Source organism: Mercenaria mercenaria, chromosome 1 (genome assembly GCF_021730395.1).
Source record: "Mercenaria mercenaria strain notata chromosome 1, MADL_Memer_1, whole genome shotgun sequence".
Classification (NCBI taxonomy): Eukaryota; Metazoa; Mollusca; class Bivalvia; order Venerida; family Veneridae; genus Mercenaria; species Mercenaria mercenaria.
In genome coordinates this window covers 79,162,391-79,175,098 of record NC_069361.1, presented here as the reverse complement: position 1 = coordinate 79,175,098, position 12,708 = coordinate 79,162,391, and positions in this window count along the sequence as shown.

Below are 12,708 nucleotides of genomic sequence, written 5' to 3'. Positions count from 1 at the left end.
TTATCCGAAGTTATTTTACCGCTTGAGTACTTGTAATTATATAAGGTGCTGTTGTACCGAACGTGCTAAAATATTTAGGCAGTTTGCACATGCTGTTTCAACGGTTACGGTAGTTACTCAGACACGTGCTTTGGTAGAAGCGTATCATTTAAGGTTTCGATGGAGGCCTTGAGAAAGAAAAATCAAACAACACCAAATCATAGAAAGAAAGAGTTGTTTGACATGAAAATTGAACAGCATGTAAAACATGTATATTACTTTACGAAACAAGAGTCAGTATACTGATATAAATTGAATTCCGGAAAAGGGCTGCCTAAAGGGGCTCACTTCCGGACAGTTAAACGCCTTTAAAAACTCACCATTTTCAAAGAACTGTTACACATGTTTGTTTTGATGCATTTGCAATAGCGTGCGAGTGGTGAAATTTCACGTAACAAGGTGGAACATAGTTTTCAGCAATTGTTTATCTTTTTTTCTTTACAAATGGCATTTATTTTCAAAGGGAGACAACTTTTTCTCAAAGATTACTTAAAATAATCGGAAAAAGTTGTTTCCCTTTGAAAATGAATGCCATTTGTACTTGAAATAATCGGGAACAGTTGTCTCCCTTTGAAAATGAATGCCATTTGTAAAGAAATAAAGATAAATAATTGCTGAAAACTGTGTTCCACCTTGTAATGCGAAATTTCACCACTCGCACGCTATTGCAAATGCATCAAAACGAACATGTGTAACTGTTCTTTGAAAATGGTGAGTTTTTAAAGGTGTTTAACTGTCCGGAAGTGGAGCCCCTTTAGGCTGCCCTTTTCCGGAATTCAATGTTTATATCAGTATACTGACACTTGTTTCTTAAAGTAATATACATGTTTTACATGCTGTTCAATTTTCATGTCAAACAACTCTTTCTTTCTATGATTTGGTGTTGTTTGATTTTTGTTTCTCAAGGCCTCCATCGAAACCTTAAAGTATTCGTACACATGTTTATCCTCATGCTTGTTATATATAAAGATTTACATAACAACCAACTCAAAAACACGACGTCGTACGTTAAATCTCCAGGGAAATAGAATTCCTCGTGTTTTTGACTTGTTTGCTCGTTTTTATTTAAGTTAAAGGGTTGGTAAATAGTTCGTTTATATTTTATAAGTGTCGAGATGGAAAAAAAATAGCAGTATATGGTGGCTAATTTCTGCCATGTCGTGTTGACGTGTTGGCGAGGCGAAAACTTAACACTATAACCCGAAAAGGCTCGACACATTTTACATAAAAACACGACGTTTTGAGGGCGCCGACTGTCGATTTTTCGTGATGACGGGTATGAATGAATATATTGTGTTGGTGCCCTTTATTTGTCTTGATGTCGTGTCTTCGCCCCGCCGACACGAAAATAAGATAAAGTTTTCGTGTATTCGTTTTGGCGTCTTCCGTTAAACATGAGCACAACAATAACGCATACATTATGATACATATGCAAAACGCACAAAGAGAACTGATGATAGTCAGAATAGTGCACAATAAGGAAATGGCCCACGTAGCGCTCACTTATTGCTCACGAATGACTTGAGTATATGATAAAAATATATCCCGTTAAAGCTCTTCTTCTATCCACATAATCGGGACTCCTATCTAAATGTTTTTCTTATAATTCATATGAACACAATATGTTAAATACGTCTGTTAGGTTAGTATGACTATGTGATAATACAAAATCATTGTTTGACGAAGGAGGTAGAACTTCTTTTTTTTGTAATAATATGTTAGGCATTGGCCGATTTTTTGAAGCCCGCTATGAGATTATGTTAGCACCGAGGTGGATACTCAGTCATAAAACCTGATACCATTATTGATGATTAAGTGTATCTATAATTTTTGCAACCATTTTTCGATTCTGGTGTCACTTTCCCTTGGAAATGGTCTGTGAATTGTTACAAATACATGTACTGTGTAAGACAGCCGTTTATTTCTAAAGTATGAAATATAGAAATTTATTTCTCACTTAGCCTGGAATTCAGGAAATAATTTTAAGTATTTGTCGAAAACACGACAAATAAAGTAATTGTCGTGTTTTCGTATCGGCGAGGCGAAGTCACGACAACACGACAAACAAAGGTCGCCAATACGACATTCCTTTAAATTAAACGAAAACACGAAATATCGACAAATCAGGTATATGTCGAGTTTTTGTGTTGTCGTGTTTTCGCCTCGCCAACACGACATGGCAGAAATCAGCCACCGTAGTAATAAAAGTTATCACCAACAAACGAAGCTCGCCGCAAAAGATGAAAATTTTAACAAATGCCCATTCTGATCTTGTTTTTAGTGTGGAATGTGTGGTATGTGTGGAAGGAAGGGATGGTTTGGGGAGGGTGTTTTTGTTTAAATAAGTAAAATTCTATCGAAGGATATCTATGTTACATACATGGGATGAATCTTTACATTATTATGTTAGAGGACCATCTGTTAGATTGGCTATAACCAAATATGTTATCCTCTTTAAATAAAGTTATTATTATTTTTATTGCTATTATTATTATTATTATTATTACTGTATTATTACTGGGGATGTGGGTGGAGGTGTGTAACGTGGCCGGGTAATACACTAAAAGACAATATCAAGAAGCTTAAAGGTAAAATATCAGTTTTTCTTTGCTGGGTGGGGTCGGATAATGGTGTGTATGTTTGTGTGTTCGTGTGCGCGCATGTGTGCGTGTGCGTGCGTACGTACGTGTGTGCGTGCGTGTGTGTGTGTGACGGGATATTAAGAGATAAGTGAGGTTGGGACGCTGTGGGCGGGGGTAGATGGGTGACGGTATAGTATTATGCTTATAGACAATATCAAGAAACACAAAAAAAACATGAAAAATAGTTTTTTGGATGACATAGTTACCGAAAACTACACCACACACGGTGAAAATGCGAAATGATACTGGGTTTTCATCATCTTGATTTCGACTTTCACCATCGTAGTTTCGTGTTTTCGCAATCGTGATTTTGACTTTCACCATCGTGGTTTCGACTTTCATTATCGTAGTTTCATGATTTCGACTTTTGAGGAATGGGGTTCAGGAAAAAAAATCTCGATGGTCCCAACGGAACACCGTATGAAACACGGCTGCGGTAAAATAATTTAGACAATCAAACAAGAAATTGTTAAAAGATAGTAAAGTTTTATTTTGCCAACAACATATATTCTATTTGTTCTTTTTTGTTACCATAGTATCAAACCTTTTTTTTATTTTTCCTTATACAACTTTAGATTGTATGCCAATATGCTCGGCCAATTTCCCGCTGTCATGGTAGACCAACGTACTTTACTCACTATGACGTCTCGTCAGAAGTTGATTCTTATGCCAATTTCAGGGTTATAAAGTGAATGAACGGTTGTTGATATTGTTGAATAACTATATGATATACATTATTTTATACCAAATGAAAGGTAATTTCATTTTCTCTGTAACCATAGACTGTTTTGTTCACGATCGTATACATTGTACCTCACGAAAAAGTTTAATGATTTTGCATTTACAGAAGACCACGGTTAGAGATGCAACAAAAAATCAAATGTTTCAAAATAACAAGCGACTATAGGTTGAAAATGGCACCAAATCTTTTTTTAAAAAAATACGTATAGGCATTGGCAAGTGCACAAACGGAAATAACTAAAAAAAGAAAGGTTGCGGTAACAAAGGAAAAGAAAGAAAAATATAACTTAAGAGGACAGACTGAAGGAATTGAAAGCGAGTTTTTGAAACATGATCAAAATTTGTAAATGAAAGCCAAACCATTCCATAACAAAGCTGCCAAATTGATTTCCGAGGACTGGCTTGGTATCAGAAGAAATAAATGAAAATGAGTAACGTTTCCATTTTCATCGGAATTATTTTTTCACTAATGATAATTTGTACAACGGGAGATTGGATAGCCGGCAACCCATTGTGAGTTGTATGATAGTTTATTTGCAATATTCCATTAGACCAAATGGCCCATGAGGACATACAATACATGATACATGTATATGGCAAGACAGTGTACAACATATAGATCTACATGCAATTGAAGTTGATGTGCGGAGAAGGTTTACAATACATTGCTTAATAATATCCTTAATGCGTGATAATATCAATGACTAATAAAATAAATATTATCGAAAATTACAAAACCATACGTTTTACAAACCATACAATATTATGATAAATTTTCAGACAGGTTTTGTATGAAGTCTATTTTTGTAAATTGTTTGTTTCATAAACATATATGACAAATATAACATGGCAATATGTCTAGTAAAATGGCTACCATATATTATTGTCTTTATTAGCAGCGTAATCATACATTGTCATAACGAAACACAAGATCTACGTACTACTCAACACTAATGACATTGGAATTTATAAAACACATTTTACTCTACACTTGTTTTAGTTTAAAGTACATTGTATACGTCATCTCAAAAAAGTTCACATACTAGGAGATCAACATTATTATGGCCAAAACAATCTGAATGCCACATAAACTGCAATTTAAAGTTACAGAGAGAGTTAGTATATAGGATCAAATTATTATAGCACAGGTCAAAAACATAAATAATAACTGACACACACAAGTATAATGAGCAAAATATACAGTCAGCATTATAAATAAGTCCGAACTTATATGTATTTTCTCATAAAAATAAAGTCACGACTTAATATACATATTCAAAATGATAAAATGTACATGTGTAAAACATTAATATCAAACACTTCTTATATCACCAATTCTTATAAGTATTATGATCAGTATATAACTTTTCTAAGTTCAAAGGCACTGTTTACAAATTTTCCAAACTTCCGTGCTAAGCATATGTTATCCGTATTTAACAATTCAATGAACTTTGGCATTCCAATAGTAAGTTGGTATTAAACGTTTCTAGTTTACATTCCAATACAAAATGAAATTCGTCTTCTAAGACATCGCAAACGAAACATTTTCTATCATTTAAAGGTGTACTACTTGGTTTAGTCCATCTACCAGTCCCATTATGCAATCTATGAGATGATACTCTCAACTTAGTAACACTATTACATTAATAGAGTTGAGATATGGTTGAAATTTAAAGTCTGATATTTGTCTATAAAATAGGGCCCTCTTGAGTTTTCTAACCTACTCGACCAATTTTGTACAAACTGATCTTTCAACTTTTGCTTCACATTATATAAAAATATGTCAGTTTTACCAACATGCATCATAGAAACCTAATGTACATTAGAATTTTAACTAAAGAGCACCAGTTTGTTTTATTGGGATTATCTTGTATGTATTTGACCCATTGTAGGCCAAAAATGGTAAGGCATGTGGCATAGATGACATTCCTTCTGAGGTTTTACGTAATGACACAGCTATTTATTTTCTACATGTTTTATTTAATTTATGTTTTAATAATGGTATTGTGCCCACCTTATGGAGCAAGTGTATTATCAATCCTATCCCAAAGTCTTCCACATTAGATCCAAAGGACCCTATGTCTTATCGAGGAATTGCCCTCGCTTCAGCTATTTATAAGGTTTACTGTGGAATACTTAATGGTAGGTTGACAGTTTATGTTGAAAGAAATAATATGTTAGTGGACGAACAAAATGGCTTTAGAAAAAAAAGAGGAACTGTCGATCAAATTTCCTCACTTACTAGTATTATAGAAACTCGTAAGAAATGTAAACTGTCTACATACACTGCATTCATAGATTTTAAAAAGGCGTATGATTACATTAATCGTTCGAAGTTATGGCTTAGATTACAAAATATCGGTGTATCTGGTAAAATGTTACATGCTATCAAGGCAGTATATAAATCTGTTTCCTCATGTGTTAGAGTCAATTCACACAGAACAGAGTGGTTTGATGTCAACTGTGGTTTAAGGCAGGGATGCATATTATCTCCTTTATTATTTAATCTGTTCATTAATGATCTTGCTGTATATTTAAAATCGCTAAACATAGGTATTCAGATAGATGAAGATAAAGTTTGTATTTTACTCTATGCGGATGATATTGTTCTTTTGGCTGATAGTGAAGAGAATTTACAAATATTGTTAAATAATCTGAATGATTGGTGTAAAAGTAACGACATGTTTATAAATGTTGGTAAAAGCAATATTGTTCATTTCCGTTCGGAGGCAGTTCCTAGATCTAATTCTGTTTTTACATGTGGAGATAATATTATAGAATATGCTGATAGTTATAAGTATCTTGGTTTAATACTGAATGAACATTTAGACTTAAATGTTGCAGCTAAGATGGTGGCTCAGAGTGCTAGCCGTGCATTAGGCTTACTCATTGCTAAGGTTAAACTTATCGGCGGAGTTCCGTATAATGTATTTACCAAAACATTTATGATTCAGTGGTTTGGCCTGTCATTGGCTATGGAGCGGCAGTATGGGGGCATAAATCTTTCTCGTGCATCGCTGCAGTCCAGAACAGAGCCATGAGGTTCTTTCTTGGAGTGGGACGGTACACCCCCAATCTTGGAGTTTCTGGGGATATGGGTTGGGTTCCGTCAACTATACGTCAATGGAAGACGGTGACTAACTACTGGGCCCGGCTTTCCACCACTAACGCTTCACGATTAAATAAACGTATAGCACTCTGGGCCAACATTAAAGCTATGAACTGTAAGAATTGGTTTTACTTTGTTAGAAAACATTTAAATCATTATGGGTTAGAGCAGTACTCTGATTTTACTACACCAATATCCAAATATAATATTGTTAAGCATATTGGTGAAGCTATGTTTAAAGGTCATATAACGGAGTGGAATAATAGTATTAATAGTGTCCAAGGAAACTCTGGTAGAGGTGGTAACAAACTTCGAACATACTGTACCTTTAAAAAAGTATTTTGTGTTGAGAGGTATTGCACTTTGATACTACCAAATTCACATAGATCAGCACTGTGTAAATTTAGATATGGAGTTGCTCCGCTCCGAATTGAGACAGGGAGATACGAAGGTTTACCTATAGAAAGAAGGATATGTCCGTTTTGTAATGTCAATAACGTTAGTGTAATTGAAAATGAGAGCCATGTTTTGCTTGAGTGTAGTATGTACAATGATATCAGAGATACACTTTTTAGTAAGGCCATAGTTTCTGCACCAAATTTTATGGACAAGAGTAATGCTGATAAAATGAAAATTCTTTTTACTTCAGATGTTTTAACTAGAGTATTAGCCAAAACCTGCTTTTTAATATTACAAAGAAGACAGTTTTATCTGTGTAAATAATATCTATCTATTATAAGTGATTACCTTTTGATAGTATTGAGGGACAACTGCTAACAGAATCATCCTCGACAACATTTTAAAGCAGAGTATTATAGTTACATTTTAAAAAGTAAAGTTGTGTCTGATAGGCAGTTGTTGCTCAATTTTATCCATGGGTATGTACATAATAGTGTGATATTTGTACAAAGTTCACTACTGTAAAAATAATCCTTTTACCAACTATTACTATTATTAACTTTATTTACATATAGTGTTTCTATGACACGATATTGTTAGAACATAGACTTAATAGGTTGGAGTCATTTTCAGAATAAGAATGTTTGCCTTATTCGAACATGAATGGATAACAAGGGGCTTTATTACTGACAAGACAAAACAGTTGCTTTGATATAGACCACACTGGGTGTCTGTGATCAACAATACTTTGTTTTCTTACGAAATCCACCATTAAACTGGTAGATTTTTGTAGTTATTGTAAATTTAAGTTATGTCTACAAATTTTTCATACAAGTGCATACATATTCCTCATTTTACTTAGTATGCTTAATAATTGTTAATGGATTGTGACTGACTGAATTAAATAACTTAGTCATATGTTCATTGAAATATGAATTTGACTTCCACTTAACATATCAGTACACTCTGAGGTAACTTTCCCTCACCAGTTTCAATCACACACACACACACAAACCACGCAGACAAATGCAGACACACATACATATACATATGTCTGTACTTTTCTAAGTAATCTGGTTACACACATACACACTGGTCAGTATGTTTTAAGTCAACTGGTAACACATACACACAGACACCTGCACACAGACACACACTGACTGAATTTAATAACTTAGTCTTATGTTCATTGAAATATGGATTTGGCTTCCTTTTAATATATCAGTACACTCTGAGGTAACTTTCCCTCACCAGTTTCAATCACACACACACACACACACACACACACACACACACACACACAAACCACACAGACAAATGCAGACACATACATGCACACATATACACATATCTGGTTACACACATACACACACCAGCATGTTTTAAGTCAACTGGTAACACATACACACAGACACCTGCACACAGACACACACTCAGGCACTCACAACACACAAGCACACACTTGCTTATACACATAAATCTGTACTTGTTTAGTAATCTGGTTACTTTTAATGCATGTATCGTTATTTTTACTATTTTATACGGGTATGTCTCTTATAATTCTAAAATTGAATGGCCATTTACATGTGTTTTTAATGCTGTGATGTTTATTTATTTGTATATATTTGATGTTTGTAAATGGAGGAGACTGAAATAAATAAATAAATAATTGTTTTGTATTTTCTCGCCCGTGATTGTTGCCCATTGATACATTGTTGTTGTTTTTTTTCTCACCACCGCCCAGTTGTTTGAAACTGTATTGGCTGTCAAACTAACTGGCAGTAAAATTTCGATTTAAAATATAAGTATTGGTTGGAAACACTAGTTTGAGGCTTCGATCTTACTGTAAAGACTTTTTAGTGTTCGTAATACTTAACGTCTAACCAATACTTAGCTTAATCGCTTGTTTGAATTTCAAAGGATGTAACACTCTCTCACATCATATTTTATTCAAGAGTAGTAAAAACCCTTAATATGATATAAACACAATGTAGCAGTAGTTTGAACAGCGCATTTATCCATTTCCGTATTTAAGTTTAATAAGTCGTATTTGAAGTGAGCTGAACAAGAAATTATCAATGACAAAATACCGGTATTTTACATTAATATCGAATTGTTTCTGAATAAATAATAGTAACTTATGTTGATATGTTGTAATGATAGTAACTGTCCGGAGTAACTGTCGTTCAACCAACATCAGAGAGAGAGCCAAGTGGAACCTTAACCACTCGGTCACGGAGGCCTCTAGTTGATAACTCTGTTATGTTCTATCATATCTGAAGCTATAAAGTAACGAGAAACATCTTTATAAGAGAGAAACAATTTTTGCAACATTCTGAAAGATAAAGGATAAGGGTAGATTCCCCGGAAGCTCAGAGCCCCCGAAACACAGCTATAGAGCCATGCATCGCAATGTAGGCCCAACAAAAAGAAGCTGTAACGGAAAAAATATTGTAGATGGGTAGCTTCAAAAATCTTACAACAAGTATATTTTAATTATGTGCAAAATACATAAAAAAGGAGGAGGGGTAAGGGGTAGATAAAAGGGCCGAGTGTTTGGGAAAAGTGGAGCAAGGATGAAAATTCAACAGGGAAAGCGACGTTCGGTCGAAATTTGCCAGTTTATATAGGTTCAAGTCAAGGTCAGGTATAAGAAGTTTACCATATTGTAATGGAATATCGATATAGGGGTATTTAAAGGATTATGAGTATTTTCCGATGTATAAGGTACTGTTCCATGAAATTTTGTTGAAACCTTTGTATGTCCCAATATTGCCGGTGTTACTCTAAACCGATCAAAAGAAACAAAATATGTAAACGATGTCGTCATGAGAATGCTGATGCTAATGTTAAACATCTTTGAAGCATAATTGTTTGAAAACTGTCGGTTCTGGGCGAGAATATTATATAATTCAAATGTACACATTCTTTATCCCAACCCACATTTACTAAACCAAAATGAAAAAAAAAATCGTTGTAGGTATGATTTACCGCCGGTAGACAAGGCTGTCGTCCACATGATCCTCATTTAACATATGCATTATGTAGTTATAGGTTTTTAGCTTCGTATCGGGAAATATGCACGAGTTCTTCAGCGGAAATATTGCGCGACGTTAGGAGCGCAATATTCTTCCGCTGAAGTACGAGCGCATATTTCCCGATGCAAAGATAATAACCTTCTTATTACATACGCATCTACAGGTATGAATATTATGTAAATATCATAAATATGTTCAATAGCTTGAATAGGATTGACAATACTGAACTAAATAAAAAAAATAGTGCAACAACACACACTGAATTACGTCACGCACCCGATATGAAATTCAGGCGTCAGTGTATGGAAACATATTGACGTTTCCGGTACCAGTGTAACTTAACGGGGAATAGAAACGAGTATGTAATAAAGGATATTATATGAGTGTCTTTTCATATTGAAGTTATTAAACGAGTTGAATAAAATAATAAAATGCGAGGCTCTGCTGAGCATTTTATCAATTTTATTTAACGAGTTGGATATATTCATGTGGAAAGATAAATGTAATATTCTTTTTATTACATGTATGCTTTTTCTTGCTGAAACAACAAACTTTCTTCTTTCTTTCTGTTATAGACCAAGTCAATTCGACCAACGTCCCTTATACTTAAAATGACGTCAACGCCGATGCTTTATCACTCTAGTAGTCTAGTGTAATACCAAATTTATGTAATGCCTTTATTTCAATCACACGACGTCATGTGATAAATCACTGTTCTACATATCGAACCTAATGGGATTGAAGCTCTTTAACATATCACGATCTTATCACTTATCACATCACTAAAGTTTTTTATATATAAATGATAAGCTGGATAGACCTCCTGCTCTGCATTGCGTTACTCTATTATATAAGAATATCTTATATCAAAAGATCAGTTGGAAGTATAAAAAGCACCGAAAGTAAAATAATCGCAGAGTCGGTTTGACTGAGTCTGTTTATGAGAGGTAATGATATTTGAAACATCTCTCACACGTCTAGCACCGGTTTAAGTGGAATTCAGTAACACAGATACAATAATATTCTTAATAGCACATATGATTTCTCTACTTTATACACATGTATCCGCTTTACCAAATGATCTTATAAAGGAAAACAAATTACTCTAATTCTAAGAGAGGATGCTACATATTTAGCAGGTAATTGTAATAAATCCTTTTTCAACCTTCGTAAAACATTATACAACGTAGAGCAGTGATGGAACTTGTAACGAACTCTCTCGGTTTCTCGTATAATGTTTTGCCAGGTTATGGAATATTTTTGACAGTTGGCCATTATCACTATGGGAACTAACTGCACATCACGCAATGTAAACAATATTTCTGATTGGGAAAATTTGTCTTTGCTCCAATATCTGCAAAATCTGATATAAATCTGATTAATTTTAGTATTGCAAAATTTCCTCATAGAGGTGGAATGTATCCCGTGCAACGCCTTAATTGATATCTTTCTCAGTAAGTATGATTTGCTAACGCGTTAAGTAACTGTCAGAATAATTTGTATATTTGATATATTACTAATGTAACAAATAAGCACAGATAGTGCTCGACTCCCTTTTCTTGCTACCATTCCTATAATTAAATTTGAATTGCTGTAAATGATAGGATTTGGGTCATTTATGGACGATATGGTAAATTATAATAGTGATAGCTGGATCTCAGCATCTCGTATAATGTTATATACAACAGTAAAATGGAACCCACTTTTTGACAGAGCAAGTACTCGCTGTAAAATAGTTAGAATTTGGACCAATCAGAAATAAGTTCTATAAATTATTTAATAGCACCAATCAAAGTGCACTTCTGCTAAGGTATATTCTGTATCCAACCATTGAGGTAGATACATCGAGGAGTAATTCGTCCCAGTACCTTGATGAGAAAGTTATTGCAGCTACGCTATCAAGGCGGACAAATTATTAAAAAGAAGACGTTTGACGTTCAAGACTGAAGATGAGTTGCAGAATTTTAACAAGGTTGCGAGAACTTGTGGGTCGATCCTTTTGCCTATTATATGTACAATTGACGTAGTTATCTGTTTATATATGTATATATTGGCAATAAAATATGTTTAAATTAAAACAAGGTTTTGAGCTATAGGACCAGCGCATAGGAGTTTTACTTTAACGGTAGCTGAATGCTATAGACGAAAACAAATATAGGCTGAGAATAAACGAAAATGATTAACGTTTCCATTTTCATCGGAATTATTTTTTCACTAATGATAATTTGTACAACGGGAAAGCTGAGGCAGAGATAGTGTCTGGTAGTCTACTGAGACAGTAGGAGAGTTGCAGCTTAGAGACGAGGTTCGGCGTTATAGGCGAAGTACAGCCAAGACATCTGGGTTATACCTACTTGGTAGTTGAATATTTTATGTAATAGCACATAGGCACTGAGCACCCAGGAGTCAGGGCAAACATATTGAGTTGCAGCTTCAATTAAAAAGACATAGGCTGAGCATCTATGCGATAGGACTAGATGTTGTAGATTCAAAGACATTGTCAGACGGGAACTTCAACAAAAAAGACCAGTCAAGTATAGTATCTCCAGCCTATAGGAGTTTGAGCTGATTTACATTAGCTGAAGGTTGTTATTTTAAAACATTTATTGATTTGCCTGATCCGTGAAATTATCTAGCTCATAATAAATATCATTTACGAATCATTAAGGCGAGGTAGCCAAGGAAAACTTTTATATATGAGATATATGGTCTCACCAACTATCCGTTTCTACATTGTTTG